Here is a 21,346-nt window from a genome sequence, read left to right as displayed (position 1 = left end):
AATCCAGCATAATTTCTCACCCTCGATATCTGACATCACTTGAACACGAACTGTTCTTGTAGGCCAATCAAGAAAGAACACACACAAAATCTGCACACTACGGGTAGATTTCATGCATCATTCATCCATAGACAGTCCAGAAAATGCTGTCATTTCTGATGATTACCTAATTCTACGTGACGGCCAGCGCTTTGCTCCTTGGTTTAATATTATAAAGTTATTGAGGCTGTGCATCAATACATGTAACTTACAGCTAATGAAAAATACTAAAAGTTGTAACACTAATTATTTATGTTTTAAAAAATTGTTCAGCTGCAGGTGACGTTCTTTTCTTGCCAAGCTATGCATTTGTTATTATAACTATGAGATGACAATTGTTTGGTTATCTCCTACTGTGGGTACAGCTTTTGTTACCATTTTGGTACAATCACCATTAGTATGCCTCGATGGCGCAATATTTTGTCATTTCTTTCCTCCATTTCCTTACTACTTCACGCCAATGACATCAGTAAGCCTTCAGTCAAATGTTTGGACAGTATAACAGTAATGTCAAAAAAAGTAATTGGCTGTGAAACATATTGAGTTACCTACGGGTCAAAAAGTTGCAATGAAAACGCATCCATGCAAAGACACAAGTACTATTGAACCATCATTTATTCCAAATTCTGTCACAGTTGCTGTGCTGTTTGACATCAAGTTATGGTGTAATTTAATCCACAACTAAACCTGCACATGAACAGTTGTGACCTGTTGAAAATGGTCAAGCACAAAAATGCTACAGATTTGCCCATGAATTGATAATGTAACCTCACAAAAGTTCATCACCCAAGACAACCTATGTCAACACCCAAAACACATCAGGCTTTTCATGTTTGACTACTGTACTGTGGTAATTATCTTGGAGATAAATAAACATTTATTTACATGTAATATACATGTACGGATGTCTTGGAGGTCTCACATTATCATGGAGATCTCACAGTATTACACTGGGAGCACCACACCATTGTACTGCTTCACAAATAAAAAAAAACTGAATTATCAGCATAATCTTTCTCCATCTTGCCACACAGACCTCACCCCCACTGACAAATGGCTACATCTTAAAATAATACACAACTGCCCTCAACTTATGAACTGATCATTTTTAAACAAAATAAGATTGCCCAAAGTCTTACGATTTTTGTGATCATCATAGGTTCTGGCTCTGTGCACCTTTTCCATCTGTGCAAGTGTGAAATTTTGTTTCATGGATGTCAGTTCCTGTGACTGGCAGAGTAATCTCAAGAGCAAACACAAATTAATTACAATGAAGGCTGGCCTGTAAGTAGACGGTGTAGAATGCCAGTCTCCCAACTACAGGGTTGAAGGTTCAATCAATAAAATGCTCCAAATGCAGCCAGCTCTGCTGCACACCACCCATCAGCTGGTCATGGAGCATTGTTGCTCTCAGTGATCATCCCAGACTGCCTCTCTCTTGACTGAAGATAGTTGCTTAGTGACAACTGGTTCCCATGACAATGCAAAAAGGGGTAAATAACTGTTATAAAACATTAATCCTGAACTTGCAAGTCCATGTAAGGTAAACACTTGAATGTCTTGATAAAGTGGCTGCACCTAAATTGCGTTACAACATTAAACCAGAGCAGTTAAATATGTTGTAATGTAGATATGCTTTTAAAATAGGAAAAAGGACCTAAAATGAACAGACAAATCACTTCCTTTCAGCTGCTATTCATGTTCCTCAAATTCTTATATTTATTAAGTTCATTTCATGCAAAAAGGGGAAAAACATTTATTGTGTGTACAGCAAGTACAATGGTTGAGAATGCACTGCCTAAAAAGCTGGGGAAAGGAGACGAATTACCAACTATGAAATTGAAATTGGATGTATAATGGCAAAGGAGTTTTCAGGAGAGTTGGAATAGACCATGGGAGTGGATCTCGTTTTAAAAATGAAGAGTTGATGCAGATATAATCACACAAATTGCCTCCTTCAGTATTGTTTGATCCCATGAACTCTTGCAACATCTCCAAGCCTCAATTTTATTTTCATTTCCATCTCAAATTCTGCTTCCAAGCACCTCTTTAACCTGTTGCTGTAATTTTAATTCCCAGCAACTACAGGCTAAATTGTCAACACACAATTCGGTATTAATTGCTCAACTCAATACAAATACCCAGAAAAGTAACACGACTGCAGGAAGCTATTCATGGGCGTTAAATAGTGGCACATCAGCATAAATAAGCAAATATTTAAATTCCCACCAAGATTTAAAACAGCAAGCAGTTCAGCCACACAAACCCAAAATGATGGAGTAACATGCTTCAACAAAAGGAAAATATTCACTACCAGTCTCCCTGTTCAGTGTCAGGAAGGCAAAAGCAAAAGAATGGTTTTGGCTCAAAACTAATTAACCAAGTCAGAATAAATAGAGAAGATGACATTGGATTATTGATGCACCAGATTAAAACTCATAGTTAACAGAAGTGACAATGGATCAGGCAAGGAATCTCGCAGCAGACAATGCACTTCCAGACCAGCGCTCCCTCTAATTTTTGTTCTAGTTGCAAGAGCTTCTGAGGCCCATATGTGAAAGCAAATTCCTGAACCGCAGTCAATGCAGTGATTGGCTTGTGCAGAGCAGCTGCATATGGGCACAGAGGTAGATAGGAGGGAACACTGCTCCTGGCTCCTCACAGCATGTCTATTACTTGGCAAAAGTCAGGAATGGAATGGAATACTCTGCACTTGCCTGGATGAGTGCAGTTCCAACATTCAAGAGGCAAAGCTACCCACTTGATTTGCATCATTTGTACAGATGCTCCTTATTACTGCCACTGACAGAGTGCCAGTAGTGTGTACCAACCACAAGATACATTGCAGTAATTCAACAAGACACCTTACAGACCACGTTCCAAATCCACAGTCATTAACATCTAGAAGAGCAGGGACAGCACATACACGGGAACACCACCACGTACAAGTTCCCCTCCAAGCCACTTACCATCCTGACTTGAAAATATATTGTGGTTCCTTTGGTGTCACTGGGTCAAATTCCTGGAGTTCCATCACTAGCTACACCAATTGGAATGGAATTGGGTCAAGAAAACTTGTCACCACTTTCTCAAAGTCAAAAGGAAATGGATAATAAATGTTGGCACAGCCAACCAAGCCCACATCCCATGAGTGAATTTTTAAAAAAGCAGCAATGCCGTCGAGGTGACCTATCTGATCCTCAACTGAGATTCCTATGCTACATTCTTTTCTTAATCACATGGGACTCATAACAAGGATGTCACAGAAAGGTATAGAGGAGTTGGGCACCCTTTTCTTCAATTGAAAACCAAAACAATTTTCAAGCAAAACCAACTCTTGCAATGTCAAATTCAGTAACCCACCTTCCCAGAACGGGGTCAAGCAATTAGATCAAACTATGTGATTTCCAAGAAATGTCTTTTTAAAACTGTGCCAAATTCCAAAGTGACCTGACAAACCACAAAGAATCCAAATGCCTAAGAGAATTTGGAATAATTAATATTTCCACACTGTTCAATACTTTGTCTCAAAATAATATTTAATATTAAGCCTTCATAACAATTCAGCAATTTTCTTATTTTTCAGACAGGCAAATTATAAAATCACCTCACTTAAACAAAATTTGTTACAGCTTTCTCCAGTACACTGTTCTCTATTACATCAGCACCAATGAAACTTTTACATGCAGATTGAAAGTGGGTCTCAATTGAAGGCTACTTCCTTTCTCTCCATAATCATTAAAACAAAGGGATGATTAGGATTGCAGATACATTGAACAAGTCTTGTTTGATTTTGCTGAAAATGTGTTGCTGGAAAAGCACAGCAGGTCAGGCAGCATCCAAGAAGCAGGAGAGTCGACGTTTCGGGCATGAGTCCTGAAGAAGGGCTCATGCCCGAAACGTCGATTCTCCTGTTCCTTGGATGCTGCCTGACCTGCTGCGCTTTTCCAGCAACACATTTTCAGCTCTGATCTCCAGCGTCTGCAGACCTCACTTTCTCATTGTTTGACCTTGCATTTGTTGAATCAAACTTCCTCATTTGACCATTACATTATTAAAATAAAGGACCTAAATTCAAATGCTGCTTTTTGTTGGGAGATGGTAAAACTTGACGATAAAAAGCAGAAGGCCATTCAGCCCCTCGAGTCTGCTCTGCCATTCAGTATAACTTGGCTGCCCTGTTCTCAGTGCCCTGTTCTTGCTTTCTCCCTATGTCTTTGATCCTTTTAGCCACAGGAACTAAATCAATCTTCTTCTTGAAAACATTCATGGTTTGGCCTCAAATGCTTTCTGTGGCAAAAAATTCCACAGGGTCACCACTCCCTGGATCAGGAAATTCTCCTCATCTAAGTTCAAAATGGCCTACCCCATATACTTAGACAGTGAACCCTAATTTTGGACTCTCTAGTCTTCAGGAACATTACTTCCTGCTTTGACCTTGTCCTTACACCTGCAAGCATTATCACTTGAGCCACATTATAAACAATGAGATTAGATTAGATTCACTACAGTGTGGAAACAGGCCCTTTGGCCCACCAAGTCCACACTGACACTCCAAAGAGTAACCCACCCAGACCCATTTCCCTCCAACTAACGCACCGAGCACTATGGGCAATTTAGCATGGTCAATTCACCTAATCTGTACATCTTTGGACTGTGGGCGGGAAACCGGAGAACCCGGAGAAAACCCACGGGGAGAACATGTAAACTCCACACAGACAGTTGCCCGAGAATGGGATCGAACCTGGGACCCTGGTGCTGTGAGGCAGTAGTGCTAACCACTGAGCCACCGTGCCGCCCACACTAAAAAAAGACCCAGATAACTTCCTTTTTTTTAAACTTAAATAAAGGGTCAAGAGCACGAATGCTTTCCAAGAGCCGCCAAGAAATTCTGCAAACATCATCTCCTAGTCAGCCCTGTGTGCACCGGCTCCTCTCCCTCCGACATGCATGTGCTGCTCTGGGACCTCAGCAGACAACAATTCCAATATAACTTTCCTCATTCATACTACAAAATTAACTACGTATGCAAAACTTAACACAATTAATTTCAGTCTTTACTGACATCAAACAATAAGAACAGACTTGGAAAATAAAATGCTATTATTCAACCACACAATTCTAAGTGAAAAAGGTATTACAGGAAGAGATGTTCTGTTATACCCCATACTGATTGTACAATGAGACTGACAGCAACTCTGAGCAATTATGTTTTGTTATGACAAACTGTTCATCCAAAATTGCTGCAAAACCTTTGCTTTTCACTTCTTAAGTCATTCTAAGTCAGACGTATTTAAACAGATTCCTGTGTCTACAGGACAGATAACCGAAATGGAAGATGTTTGTTGCATCAATTAACCAATACCACAGAATGCATCCATCTTAAATAATACTTCTTTTTTAAAGATCTGAAAGTCTATTTCTCTAACATGGCATAATTTCTTCCCAAATTTATCTTTAAAATAAATTTACATGCAAATTTTTCTGACATGGTATAATATTTTTCAGATACACAAAGCATTTCCACTCAAATTGCTGGTAAACTATTCCATGTCCTGCCATGTGAAGAATATGTAGCTGCTGTTGCCAGAGTATACCGTGGTATAGTTTTCTGAGATCCTGAAGTGGGACTTGAGAAAAATCCAGAGTAGAACTCAGCAACTACCTTCATCTAACAAATATTTAGAATTTTAGATAGATGTTAAAAACGAGACAATTGCCTCATGATACTTTCAATTTTCACTTCAGCTCATATTATGGAGTTAAACATTATGTTCTTTGTTTTTATTTGCAATGCTATGCTTTGTGGGAAATATTTTGTGAACCAGTTTCCATAAATGACTATTGAAATCTCTTACCTATTTTAAAGATTAATCATACAATGGACTCATGATTTTGAATGTCTCTTGAACCTCTTCTCAACCTTCTCTTCACCAAAGTAAAACAGTCCCAACTTTTCCAAACTAACCATGTAATAGAGGTCTCTCATCCTCATAACTATTCTGGTAAATCTATTCTGTATGCTTGCTAATGCTTTCACATCCTTTCTGAACTGTGATGCCTCAAAGTAGACACAACAATCCTGCTCAGGTCAAGCCAGGATTTTATTCATGTTCAACATAAAGTGACACATGTCAACACAAACTATTGTTTTGTTCTACAACTCATATACGTGGAGGAGAATCAGCACACTCAAGTCTTTTTAAACATTGAAACAGAATTGTCTGCTCCACAAAGTTGATACAAGTGGCTTTTGGTCCAGTAAAGTGTTGCGTCAGCAAACTGCGGCATAGAAACATAGGCTTATACAGGATAAAAAGGAAACAATTCAATACTTTGTGGCTCAATTTGCTCTTTGGTGGAGCTAACCAGTCAATCTCATTCCGCTGATCTTTCCTATAGCCCTGTAATGCTTTCATCACAAAATCGGACAACCATAATATCACATACAGAGAGTATTTCCACTGATCCACTCATTTCAAAGCAAATTACTTTGGAAAGGAAGGTGAGAAAACGTAGGTAACGCTGGATCCTTCCATTTGGAGAATATTACTGGAATCCATCGACCACTGGAGACAAGGTGACCAAACATTTCAAGCTGAATGAAGAGAGGCAGCATTGATTTGTGAAGAATGGGTTATGTCTGAGTGATCTACTTTAGTTTCTTTGAAAAGGTCATTAGCAGAGAGGATAAGGGTGTGTCTACGGACGTTACGAGACTCCCACGTGATACTTCATGAAGAAGTTTCAAATAAAAATTCATCACGACTCCAAAATAGATTGAAAGGGAGATAACCTTGGCAACTGCTTGGTCAGCTAGCATGTCAAGATAAAGGGGATGTTCTTTGACGAATGCTGTAGTAAATACTGCCCTTCATCATATCACACACAAAGTTATTAGTGAATGAAGAATTGAGAGCTTGTCCCGAACTTTAGAAATGGAATGAAGATGAGTTGTAAAATGGAAGCAGGCAGTTAAAAGATATGACATAGGAGTAAAGTGATGGCAATTCTTTTCTTTAATTCATTTGTGGGATGTGGGCATCACTGGCTGGGCCAGCATGTAATTCCTGTCCCTAGTTGCACTTGAGAAGGTGGTGGTGAGCTGCCTGCTTGAAATGGGTTCAGAATAGGTCAAACCAAACTATTTATTCAAATCATGAGACTGGAAACTGTGGAGAAAGAAAATATCAAAGTGACAAAGAAACCTGAAGTCAACTGAAACAAACTTCGTGTTCAACAGACTCAGCACAGACCTGGAATCAAAATTCTTGGCCTGATTCAGCCACTTGATGTTCCAACTTCTCCCATCACTTTTTAAATGAAAAGAAAGTTGCTTCTTAAAGCCTTTTATCTTGTGCATTTGCTTCATTTTTTCCTTCTGTCCCTCACTCCCAGACAATGATAACCTAATTAATAATAGATTTAGAATACAGGAAATAGCATTTTGAATTCCAACACATCGCCTGGGTTAGTGGTCTAATATTGGAATTTAGTTCACACATAAATCAAAACCACTGTATGTTGACTAATTTCAAAACCCACAATATGGTTCAGTTCCAAAACAATTCATCACCTGGCCTTCAATTTGTAATATGCAATAAGAGAGAACAAAATAGGTTTATGATCAAAGATGTAGGGGCAGAAGTTGGCTATTCACCCCAACAAGTTTGATCCACCATTGAATGAGATCATGGGATTACAGTCCTCACTGAATTTTCATTAATTTTATTTTTGTTAACTTTTATCAATTTTGGTTTGGAGCAATGAGTGAAACATGACGTTTTGGAGTGTGAGTAACAACTTGTATTAAAAGAAAAGCAGACCAAACAAGCTTTTGTTTATTCGTGAGGCTAGGCCAATAAGTTAATTACAGGTTAGTTCCTGATCAAAAGGTTCTGTTGATGTTTCAACACTGGGAAAGAGCATTATGTTTATACAGATGGTAGAAGTTGGCCATTAATAAGGTCTGTACTTGGTAATTAGTTCTAGCAAGTCTGGAAAAGCCCTTCTGCTCAAGAAGATGGCAAATACCGAATTGTAACTCAGATCTTAGGGAGGAGATGATCTGTCTGTCAAAGAGTGGTCAGAGTTCAAATTGGGTTTTGGACATGCTTTCTAATGGGATAATAATCTGGCTGTTAATGGTAAAACATAAAGATTTGAAATCTCCCTGCCTAGCCTGCCACGAGCAGCTCTTGGAAGCTCAGAGAATAGAAAACTAAGTTACAGGTATTATTGCCTTTATGAGAGTAAATTTTAAAGAAGACTCTGATGGATAAATTCAGAAAGAAAAATCCAAGAACCCATCATTTATACCCTATGGGACAACACATCGTGAAAACCACTTAAGTAATCTGGCCAGTTTTATTATTTTCTTTCATCTAGCTGTTAATTATGTTTGTTTGTCTGTGTGTCTTTTGCGTTAATGAGGCTGAAAGTAAAGGCTTTTGGCTTTAAAGCACTCAATTAGATTATCTCTTGTTTAACTTTACTGTGCTAAAGCTACTAGATTGTTAATAAATTGCTAAGTCTTTTGTTTACAATGCATATCAGTGTCTGGAACTGCTTATTGGCTAAGTGGTTAGGAACCAGTAGGGTGCACTTTGAGGGTCTTGGAATGGTTTAATTTTACTGTACTGCAAATACAAAAATAGAAAGGATGATTTGGTTCAGCTCTTCTGTGTTGAAACAATGGCTAATGGGGTAATTCTCAACTCCAATTTCCTGCCTTTTTGCCGATTCCAACTGTCCCTCAATGGTTAGAAATCTCTCTGTCTTTAATATACTTAATAACCACGCCTCCAAAACCTCTGAAGTAAAGAATTTCACAAATTTATTACCACAGGAGATGAAAATTCTTTTCTCCTGTCCTAATAGGAGTGGCCCCTTACTCTGAGATTATGCCCTCTGGTCCTCGACTCTCTCAACATCTATTAATGAAGAATTTCAAAATTGTACTTATCACAAACTCTCCTGATTGAAGCTTGTGTACAATGAATTCAACTTTACAAATGAGCATTGCTTCGCAGTAAAACTCATTCCTGGAGAGAGATGGTGGATTTTTGTTTTATAAACAGCAAGGAACTCTCTCAATATCCTAACCAACATCCATTCTTTAAACAGCACCATCTAAACACAGTAATGTGTCATTTTACCAGTCTTGTGGGCAACTGGTGGGCAGCCAATATGTTTGCACCTTTTCACACACAGTTTGTGTCGAGGTTCAGAACACATGAAGAGAATGGAAGACACACTCTTTGAAATATCAAGATCTGGCAATGTGGTTTATCAGAATATAACACTATCAGAATGTGGTTTAATATTCTGATAGTGACCATAAGAAATCTTTGCGAAACAATCAAGTTTCATGTCATTTGGAGACCCTTGGAGCCCCCATCTAGCTTAACAGCTTCTGCATTATCTCCCAATTTCACACCAGTATGCACCTGTTCAATTTCAATTGTCAGTCTTCTGGCTGCTTAAAATTTTGTTTCGAACCATTTATAGTTTCTTGGAGTTTTTGTTTGAAGCAATACTTGTCTCTACCGTGATGATGCAACCATAAACTGTATCATAATGGATTTCAATGTTGTACTCACACAGTAACCTCCCAAGTACAATTCCAGACTAAGTTACAAAAAGAAATTGCTTTTAAGGACAAGGCTATTTAATTAATTCTTCTATTAAGCAGAGTACAAAAGAGGTGACTGATATTAATGCAGACAAAAGGTCAGACCTTCCTGGTCTGTGTCGTTTAGACACACGCAAGCTAATTTTACTGAACCAGAATGGTGCCTCGACCTCAATTTATTTGATTGTTGGCACATTTCATACTGACCTGACACTCTCAGTATCACTGAAGTCACTTCGAATTTGGAGAACAGGCATTTTAAAATGAAATGCCTTGAATTTACCTTATATTGCCAAAACTGCCTTACATTATCCCCAACACTTGGACCACAGTCTATTTTATCAACATCACACTTCACAAACCTAAGAACACAAACAGACGAGGCAGTCCAAGAGATCAATACCAGGCTGCAAGTTCCACACAAACCTCATTACACCCTTCTTCATTGAACTCCACCAAAATGCCATTCAATTCCTCTGTCCCCCATACATTTATCCAGCTTCCCCTTAAATATACAAGATGGCGGCTGCTGAGCAGGCAGCATCCGGGTTCATGGGGCTGGGCATGTCTTACTCATCCACTTATTATCTTTTTCCTTCTTCCTTTTTTTTTCCAAACTGACTTGATAAGAGAGCTCTTCAGTGGGAAGCCTGGAGCGGGACTCTTGCTTCCGCATGAAGTCGGCCCCTTGCTGTGGCATGGCATGAGCTGGGAAGCCCAGAGCGGGATTCTGGTAGCGAGATGGTGTGGGCTGGGAAGGCCAGTGCAGGACTGAAGCAGTGGAGAAGAAAAATATGGATGCTCAAAGTTTGTTTTTTAAATCTTATTCAAAGTTAATGTGCATAGTGCCAATGTAGGGTGAGGGTGCACACTTTTCACTGTTTTTTTAAATTGAATACGCAACAATAAATGATTCATTTCTATAAACACTACTATTATGCTAGCTTCCTCAAATATGCTTTGTGGTGACAAGTTCAAGATTCTAACCATTATCTGAGTAAAAAAGTTTCTGCAAATTCGTAAGTGAATTTATTATAAGTTTGTACCTCACACTTACACTCCTGTGTACATTATCCCCAACACACACACACCACAATCTACTCTACCAAACACTTCCAGAGTCTTAAATACCCCCATCATGTCACCTGTCAATCTTCTCTTTATGGGGGACAAAGAAAAACAAAGTTCACTATAGCTAGTTTTTAACCAGTAAGTGTTGCCTTCACCTTCTCCAGTGCATCCATGTCCTTTTATAATAGGGTGATCAGAACTGTTCACAGTACTCCACGTGATCCAACCAAGATTCTGTAGTTTTAACCTAATTTCACTGCTTTCTAATGTTCTCTCTCTAGAAAACAAACCTAGTGCTTTCCTCACTTATTAACCGGTAACAACACCTGTCATGAATAGTGTACCTGCTCCTGAAAATGTGAATAGGGAAGAAGCAGCAGGGAAAGAGTTAAGTTCTGACTTTTGTGAAACCAGAGGTTCAGCTGAGCATGACTCAGATCAGATAAGAACTTACAGTTAATGATGGGGTGCTAGAGGCAAGGATAATGGGTTAACAAGGTGGAAAAGCATACACTATGTAGGGCCATTTAACAATATTGCAAGCATTCAGTATGTGAAGTGAGTTTAACAAGGTGAAAAATATTCATTATGTGAAGTCAGTTATTCATCGTGGAACAGTAGATGGCTTAATCTTCACTATTGACACATGCTGATTGTAACGGTCACCCAATTAATACGTATGGTGCCTTATCTGGATGCTCCTCCCTGTAAAATGATGGCATAGCTCACTGAGAAACTGCTGTTCCACAGAAGACCATGAACTCTTGTCTCTGTGCACACGGACGATTGTTCTTTCTCCCTCCAGGGCCCGGAATAAAGATGAAGGGGGTAAAACCACTGTGTCTCTGAGTGTTTTGCTTCGACTGAGGAGGAAAATGGGACGACAATATTGGTGTAGTTGGCAGCATCCAAACAAATGGATCTGACAGTGTCAGTGGCCACCCGGAATACCAGTATCGCAAAACGAACAGGACCACAAGATTTTAAACCTTGGTTCCTCTTGATATTCCTGTGGGCCAGAGATCGTCCCCTCATTCAATTGCTCTCTATTCTACACAGAATATGAACAGTAATTAGTTCTGAACAGTAATTAGTTCAATTGAGAGACACAATTTCGTAAGCACCGTGGCAGAGGTTCAAGCGCTCTGCACTGTATTGGAGAGAGGAATGTGATTTGAGGTTTGGCTCATCTGTGCGGTACTGGTGTTGGAGTCCCCTTGGGTTGGTGTGATTGAGGTTCAAGTCCTCTGCACAATATTGGGGTTTGAGTCAACTGGATGGGTTGATTTGAGGTTCAAATCCTTCGCACTTTGCTGAGGTTTGGGCATTCTGTGTTTAAGTGAGCTTTGAGCTCCCTGTGTTTGACTGGGATTCAGGCTCCCTGTGTTTGACTGGGATTCGGGCTCCCTGTGCTCGAGTGGGATTCAGATTTCCTGTGTTTGAGTGGGATTCGGGCTCCCTGTTTTTGAGTGGGATTTAAGCCCCCAAGAGGAGTAAAGTGAGAAAGGGGTTCAAGTCCCCCAGTGGTGAAATTTGAGGCTCTGAGAGTCATTATTCTGGGGGAAGAGTGTGGCTTGAACTGCGGTGCCATGGGCTCTGCTGCTAGGTCTTTCTCTAAGTGGAATTTCAGTGAGACGATGAAAAAACAAAGAAGAAAAATGAGAAAACACTGAAATTAAGGTTGTACAAATATTTGGGTTGAAAAAGAAAAGCTTCAACGTAAATTGTGCTGAGAGTGTTTGATGTTAAAATGTTTAGTTTGTTAAAATACTGGTTTGGAAAATCCTTTCAAGTAACTGTTTGGCCTGGTTTGAATCGGGATCTCAATTCATCGTGTTTTGTGGGCTATGCAATGGGGCAGACTTTGTTTTTAGCATTGAAATTGTGCATTATGTTCATTTTAAAATTCTCAAACTTATAACCTTAAAACTAATTGATTGAGTGCCTTGAGCTGCTGATTGGTGCTTTAGCCAGATGAGAGTATTGTATTAAAATATCTTTGCTGCTGTGTTTTTAATGTAGAGTATTCACAAAAAGAAGAGTGCATTTTGAGTTTAATGTATTGTTGAGATTCAAAAGAATATTAGAACTTGAGGCTGAGCTATTTCAGTTCTATTAATTATTATGACTTCATTGGCCCCATGCACATTGCAAATTCAAAGAATGTTGATCTCTACCAAAGCTGTAATTCTGACTGTTTTATTTGGGAAGTTTCATTTGGAGGACATATTTTAAAATATTCAGCATTTGTTTCCCACGAATATTTGAGATTTAAATCTGAACTGAAACTGCCTCTTCAATTACTAAAGCACAGGAAACATTGTTTTTTTTCTTGCTGTTCCAGAGGTTTGAAATGCTTTCCTTGAAAGCTTTCACATTAGCCAAGTATCAATTTGTTAGTGGAAAACAATTTTTGAATAACCTGAATGATGTACCTGAGAGTTTGATTTTAGGACCATGGATTGTTGTTTATAAATGAGTGAATTGTTTGAGCAGTACAATTTAGATTGTAAAGAACTTGATAATGTCGTAAATAGTGAACAGAGTAAAGACACTAAGATGACGGAGATGTTGAAATAGGCAGACACAATTTAGTGTCGTTAAACATGTGACCATCTTCATAATGATAACCACCTTGGCAAGGAAGGAATGAGACAGGAAATGCAAAGATATTTTCAGCAGCTAAGATAGTCTCTCAAGTTTCTCCATTCACAGATGAAGCATGCCTTCGGACCACCACCCACCCCTCCACAACCTGATCCAATGGATTCAATCATTTCCCGAGTCATGAGCATGAAAAGTGAAGAAGCTAACATAAATGAAGAGGAGGTCTGTACGCTTTTATCAGTGGCCATCCTATGGACATTAAACCACATGAGCTTTACCTTGTCTTTTCGTCATTTAAGGGATATGAAAGTTCACTCATCAAGCTAACATCAAACAGCCAGGTGGCTTTGTTACACTTAACAGCTGCAACCACTGCACTCTCAGATGCATTGGTATCTTCCATCTGAAGCTTCTCTGAAAGGATGGAATTCTTGTCAGTTTTGTGAAGCATTTAACTGTCCTTGCACAAGAATTCTGATTTCTTTGAGGAGTGATGCACAAAGACAGACTGAATTTTGTTTTCAGGTTGGATTTGCTGAAGATGATTTTGGAGAACTGGATCGTTTCCGCTCGACTTGGAGGAGATGGAGTGGTCACTAAGGACTGTGGATTTAAGAACTTTACTAGTGTTTTTTTTTTCCCACATGGGAGGATTCTTCAAACTTTAATTACAGTAACAGACTAATAATTTTTGTTGTTATAATCATTGTATGCTGTGTGTCAATATCTTGCTTAAATACTGGCTATCAGAGTATTATGAAAGCTGGTAATGCCATTGGTTATCATGAAATGATAAAAGGAGGGAATGAGAATGTGAATAGGGTATAAGCAAGCAGGGAAAGAGTGAAGTTCTACTTTTGTGAAACAAGAGGTTCAGCTGAACATGAATCAGATCAGATAATAACTTACAGTTTACAATAGGGGGGCTCGAGGCAAGGATAATGGGTTAACAAGGTGGAAAAGCAGTCATTATGTAGAGCCATTTAATAATATTAGAAGCATTCAGAATGTGAGGTCAATTTAACAGAGTGAAAAGTACTCATTATGTGAAGTCAGTTATTCATTGCATAACAGCAGATGGTTTAATCTTTGCTATTGGCACTCGCTGATTGATTGGGTGACCATTACAATCTGTATGTTGCCTTATCTGGGTTGCTCCTCCCTGTAAAATGACTAAATAATTCATTGAGAAACTGCTGCTCCAGAGAAGACTGTGAATTCATTGTCTCTGTGCACATGGGCAATCATTCTATCTCCCTCCAGAGCCCAGAATAAAGATGACGGACATAAAAGTACTGTGTCTCTGGGTGATTTACTTTGACTGAGGGGGGAAATGGGCTGAGACTCTTCCAGATCCCTTTGCTGCTCTTCCGAATTAGACATGTACTTTCCAAGGAAATCGTGACTCCCTCAATCTTCCACCAAAAATATAACACCTCTCAGAGCCATACTGACATTCTTTTGCCAATTTCTGTTGCTTTTTTCGGATTACTTACAGTGTGGAAACAGGCCCTTCAGCCCAACAAGTCCACACCGACCCTCCAAACAGCAACCCACCCAGACCCATTCCCCTACATTTACCCCTTCACCTTACACTATGGGTAATTTAGCATGGCCAATTCACCTAACCAGCACATCGTTGGACTGTGGGAGGAAACCGGAGCACACGGAGGAAACCCACACAGACAAGGGGAGAATGTGCAAACTCCACACAGTCAGTCGCCTGAGGCAGGAACTGAACCCGGGTCTCTGGCGCTGTGAGGCAGCAGTGCTAACCACTGTGCCACTGTGCCGCCCATAAAAGCCAAGGACTTGTAAAGCTTTGCTACACTTAATTTGAAATGTTCTTATTTATTCAAGAAATGCTGCAGACTGGAATGCACTCATAAACTTCAGGATGAAGGTCAGAAGCAGAGAGCAATAAGCAAATATTCTTTTTCGCAAATAAATGTAGTTGCCAAGGTCAAAAAGTTCGCACAGCAATATCATTAAGGTTTTTGTTTGCTATTCTTTTTGTTTTCACAAATACTTGTCTTTTGCACGAAACGAATTAAAGGGATTGGTGTGACAAAAAAAAAATCGGACACGACCTCCCCGTAGCAACGGGTTTGACTTGGCTTGCTGACCAATTCCAACAAGGTCTGTTTTAATATTAGATTTGGAACAATGCTTATCGGAAGGTTGGTGCAGACTTGATGGGCCAAATGGCCTGTTTCTGCACTATAGGGATTCTTTGCACAGTTGAACTTGAATGATTTATTGCTACTTGCATTTTAGTGAACAATATAGTAAAATACAGTGAAAAGCTTCAACTGTCACCACAATCCAACACTATTTTCAATAGTTTAAGAATAACAAGATCAAAAAGATGTAACTAAAAGAGAGTCTTTTTTCTGCTGCCTCTGCCATGAGACCTGCACCGCCACCTCTCCTCCACCGCCTCACTGCCGTCTGCACCAAAGAACCAATGTAGGTCGCCACTCTTTAGGTGCCATCTCTTCATTACTAGGCCCAACAACACCGATGCCAACTCTAATGCTGTACCCACACTGGACCCACAATCAGGTGTCCCTGGCTCTGCTGCTGCTGCCATCTTGCCAATGACCAGGAGTCCCTGTACTGAGCCTACCATGTCCGCAACCAGGGGTCCCTGGCTCCAGTTCCATCTCCATTATGCCAGCTGCCTCTGCTCTGGGCCTATTACAACCAGGACTCCTTAGCTCCAGTGCCAGGCCAAGAGTCATTCTCCAACAGCGGTCTTCCAACATGTTGGGGGTTTGCCGGTGCCGCCATGTTGAAGAATCTGCCGCCTCCAATCAGCAGAGGAGCTTAACCGCCATCCCCACCAGACCCCAGACAAGGGCATCCTTGCTGCTGCTACATCTAATCACCAAGATACGCTGCGGTCACTGCTGCTGCCAACCTCCAGCACATGGCCCGCTCTCACTGCCAATCCATGCCATGGTCTAACCCAAAGAAAAGTGAAAGAAAAAAAAAGCATAAGTTAAAACAAAACAAAGCAGATGGGAGCCAATGAGCCCCAGGCAAACAGCTCACATACAACCTTACTGCTCCACCGCCATCTTAGAAGTGGAAAATTATTTTATGGGTTATTATATATTTATTTATTCATTCCAGTCAATCTCTCACTCCATGAAAGTTAAATGAAAGCATGTGATATCAAGTAAATGGAGGACAGATTATCTTCACGGTCAATCAGTGTCCAATTAAAAGTTCAATTCAGTGGTGCATCTATTTAATACAATATTTTGGCTCCTTTTGACTTTTTAATTTCAAAACTGTGCCATTTTTGTACTGAATGTCTAGATTATCTGGACGCTCTATGTTTTGTCTGAATGCATTTGTCTGCTGCAGTTATTTAGTTACTAATCACACATGACTATTCCTACATATATTTTAGTTTAGTTTGTAACTAATGGCTGATTATTGTGAACAGCCCAAGACAATTCACTTGTTAGGGAAAGGACTAAATGTGTTTTGGCATGGCAAGACAGACATGAAGCAAAGTTGACTCGATGCAAAAGGATATTTAGATATTGCGCATTAGGGGCAATAACAATCTCAGAGGTTACCTACATCAGACATACATCACATAGTGAAATGGCATTTAGACAGAATAGAGTGCTGCTAAATTTGAATTTATAGTTCACTCATTTGGTGCCTGACATCGGGGCAAAAGAAAGAAAAAGTTGGCTGGAACACTGAACATGAGTGGCTCTGTGGACTGTGACTCATACAGGAAATGCAGGACAGGATAAACATTTGGTTAACTGCAAGAAAGGAGATGCCTTTGGCCAGCAACAGTTTCGCAAAATGCAAGCACTGTAACGGTTAGCACTTAGAATGAACTCTGCCAAAATATATCCCTTAGGAATAATCTCAGACATGCAGGAGGAAAAAGAATCAGATTGCAATGGGAAGCCGGAAAGATTCAGGATCAGAATCAAACAGAACTGAGCTCAGCAAGATTCTTTTTTAGGATTTAAACCACTGCTGAAGTAACAGTGAGTAAAAATAAGAACCTCACTTAATTTTAAACATAAGAACTAAAACTAGCTAACTGTCATATAACCTGAAGGGTTTGAACAAATCTATGATTACCTACACATATGTCTGTAAGGACTGTAACATTTCCACAAATAGATGACCTAATGGATAATATCAGACAAATATGGTTAACTCAAGACTTTCTATCCTTACCACTTTAATTTAACATTGCAATATTTTCTGAATGCTGTAATCAATTTGGCATTAATCCAGAATTGCAACAAAATATTCCACATTCCAAACACTCTGTAATCTTGCACAGTTTGTGCATAAATTTTGAATTGAAGAACTTTTCCTCCATTTACCAAGTGAAATAATTTATCTTGACCTCATCAATCCTTTCTGCCATTTATCATCTCTCCAGCATTACTGGAAGTGCATAATTTAGCTAAGAGCGGAATATTCTGTTATAGCCCTGATTTGTGCCTTGTTCATAGTGAGTTACGAACTGCAGAACTTCTAGTTTCTGACCTTTTCTTGTAGCTACAGTATTTATAAGGCTGGTCCAGTCCATTTCTGGTCAGTAGCAACTGTCAGGGACGTTGATATTAGGGGAATTCAGCAAAGGTAACCAGTGACCATCAAGGGAGGTTGGTTGGATTCTCTCTTGCTGGAGATGATCATTGCCTGGAACTCATAAGTCATTCAACACTAGCGCCAGACATCAACCCAAATTCCATCAATTTTCAAACCTACTACAAATGTCAAGTCAATTCTTTGTCCTGGCAACAGTCTGAGATTCAACCAAAAGACCATAACACAGAGGTACAGAAGTGGACAAGTCAGCCAATTAAGTCAGTTCCACTCTTCAGTAAGATCACGGTTGATCTTGTAACATTCAAATCCACCTTCTTAACATTTCCCCATAATGTCATTTATTTATTTATTACATTTGATTTATTATTGTCACATGCACTGAGATACAGTGAAAAGTGCCGTTTTGCCTGCCAACCAAACAAATCATTTAACATATTAAATAAGTACATAGGGGTAACAGAACAGAATGCAGAATACAGTGTTGCAGCTACAGATAAGGCACAGAGAAAGATCAACTCTCGTATATGAGAGATCCACTCATAAATCTCATTACAGCTGGGAAGAAGCTGTTCTTACATCTGTTGCTATATGCTTTGAATTTTTTCTGCCCAAATGAGAAAGGGTGTAAGACAGCATAATGGGGATGGGAGGGGACTTCCATTATGTTGGTTTTCCCAGAGACAGCAGGAAGTTTAAAATGAGTCAATGGAAGGCAGGTTGGTTTTCCATATTCATTCCTATTTACCTGCTGAACTTGACACATGCTTTTTGCAATTCATGCACTCGGTCCCTTAAATCCCTATGCTGTAGCCCACTGCAGTCTTCTCCCATTTAAATACTATTCTACGACTCTACTCTTTCTGCAAAGACTTCAGATTGTCTCAGATCATATTTTGTCCACTCACTTAACCTGTTTATATCTCTCTGTAGACTCGATGTAAACTGCACCACTTACCTTCCAATCTTTTCAAAAGGAGTGAACCAAATAGTTTGCAAACTTGTTATCATACGTGACCCCAAAATAAGCTGACAACCTCATCTTTGTGTCATCATTAAGACCACTACCCCCATTTCTGTAATATTGCCTTGCCTCAGCACATTCGATGGTGAATCCTTCATTCATTCACTTCTTTCAAAGTTCTGGACCGGCCGATTATCCTGGTTGATGCCCCATATTCTGTCATCCTTAAATAAGCACTCTTCATTTATCAGTTCCTCATTCCCTGCTATGACTTCCAATCAAACAAGAGCTTGATCTCATCTTTGTTTCCAAATTGCTCAATGACCTCACCTTGCCCTCACTCCACAACCTCCTCCAGCATCACAATCCAAGTTCATCCAGTTATGATCCATGAATATTCTTGATGTAAATCATTCCACAGCTGATTACACTCCTTTTCACAGGACGATCCTAAGCCTTGAATTCCCTCTTGATACCTCATCTCGAACATAGCTTTCCTCTTCACAGATGCTCCTTAAAAGGAGCGTCTTTGATGAAGCTTTTAGTCAGCTGACCTAATATCGCCTTATGTAACTCTGCAATACATTTTACATTGAAACGTCTCTGTAAAGCATTTTGGGAGAGCTATTACATTTATGGTGTCAATATAAATAAAAAATGTTATTAGCCAGTCACCACTTAACAATTTGTGCATCAAAACTGTAAAAGCAGGATATTTTACTCACACTATGGGAATCTTAGAGTCTGGTAGGTTTGACTGCAAATACTAGGCACCAAGTCTAGAGGAAAAAAACAAAATTATTTCATTCACATTGCAGAAATATCATAAATAATTTCAAGAGTTGGTGTGAAAACAAATCTCAACTCAAATCACCTTCACAGCAATCTTCACTGAATGCATTACAAATGAATTTCCCTTGGAATATGTCACCCCATTCCATTTGATCAATCAAGTTAGTTGTGAACGGCACTACAAACAAAAAAGATTTATCTCAACGTTTTCACTTCTTTCCCCTCCCAAACTTCAGCTCCCCAGCATCACCCAATTCCCTAATCCAGTATAAAATGTTACTTTCCAGATGCTTTAAGATCCAGCACGTGACAAACCATGATGCAATAAACACAAAAAAGTCTTGCAAAGCACATCAGCCAAAAATGGCTTGAACGTGCAGTAATATTCCACCATTTTAAATGTTCAAAGACTGAAAATAATAGCTGAAAAATCCTAAAAATATACAGGAGTATCATCATTCACAAAGTAATTTTATATTTTAAGGTGACAAAATCAACTAAGATAGGGACAATGGAACTCAGAAGAAAGTGAGGCCTGCAGATGCTGCAGTATCAGAGTCGAGTGTGTGGTGGTGGAAAAACAGAGCAGATCAGGCAGCGTCTGAGGAGCAGAGGAAATTGACATTTCAGGCAATAGCCCTTCATCAGGAATGAGCTGCCGCATTCCTGATGAAGAACCTATGCCCGGAACGTCAGTTCTCCTACTCCTCGGTTGCTGCCTGACCTGCTATGCTTTTCCAGCACCACACTCTCGACAATGGAACTGAGCTCTTTTTAAAAAGCTGATAACTCTGCTGTGTGAACATGTTCACATTTGCATTTCTTAGTCAGTTCTTGTATTCTTTAGAATATCTTTGAATTGGATACTAGCACTAATCCAAGTCTCACTTCTAAACAAAATTTCATAACGGTAAAACGTGCACAGGGCAGACCTCCAATCTCCTCAAACACAGGATTTGCTAAGTCTTTTGAACATTTTAGGTTTTATTTCAGATTTCTAGTATTTTGCTTGCCTCATAAAACATGCTTAGTTCAATTTAATGTTAGCTTTTTGACATGACATTAGTCTGGCAAGGATCTTACTGGATATTTATTACTATGTCAATAATGTGGTACAGTCAAAGAATTAAAACTAATTTACTGTAACAGAGTTTTCATTATCTAACTTTTTAATTTAGAATCAGTAAAACTAAATTAAGCTTCAGAAATGTGTCATCAGGCTTTGCTGATATAAAACAAAACCAACCTCTGGGTATTTTAAAAAAGAAAACTAGAAGTGACTTGTACCACAAAAGTTTATCAATGGAAAATGTTGTATTTTACATCTACCCATTTTAAATTCCATTTATGAGCAAAGTGTGGTTCAAAAATCTCATATGGCATTGCATTGAAAGGTCTTTTTAAAACTTACATATCGTATCAGAAACTTTCTTACATACAAAAGGCTGACCATGTGTATAAATATTAATAAAAATGCACCATTTCCATAGTGCTGCAATGGAATTTAAACTTCAACTGATTTCAAGTGATGGTGTGTGACTTGAAGCTGCGGACTTCTAGCTGAGACAAAAATGCTAGCAACCGAGGCATGGAGGCATTCTATGGAATCAAATCTGTGGTGGGCAAATTGTTGGAGG

General features: G+C 39.3%; 1 protein-coding gene across 8 annotated transcripts in view; it reads right to left on the bottom strand.

Moving 5' to 3' along the window:
• LOC132819732 (transcriptional-regulating factor 1) overlaps nucleotides 1–21,346 on the bottom strand; it is a 278,026-nt gene that overhangs the window by 105,233 nt on the left and 151,447 nt on the right. For 7 of the 8 annotated variants that reach the window (XM_060831421.1, XM_060831428.1, XM_060831420.1 and 4 more), the window contains exon 2: nucleotides 19,643–19,696. The exons of the other annotated variant lie outside the window; for it this stretch is intronic. The gene's annotated coding sequence lies outside the window, so the exon portion shown is untranslated. The remainder of the gene's footprint in view (nucleotides 1–19,642; nucleotides 19,697–21,346) is intronic. 8 annotated transcript variants of the gene reach the window in all.

Source organism: Hemiscyllium ocellatum, chromosome 10 (assembly GCF_020745735.1).
Source record: "Hemiscyllium ocellatum isolate sHemOce1 chromosome 10, sHemOce1.pat.X.cur, whole genome shotgun sequence".
NCBI lineage: Eukaryota > Metazoa > Chordata > Chondrichthyes > Orectolobiformes > Hemiscylliidae > Hemiscyllium > Hemiscyllium ocellatum.
Note: the sequence above shows the minus strand (reverse complement) of the source record. Positions and strands in the feature narration are given on the sequence as shown.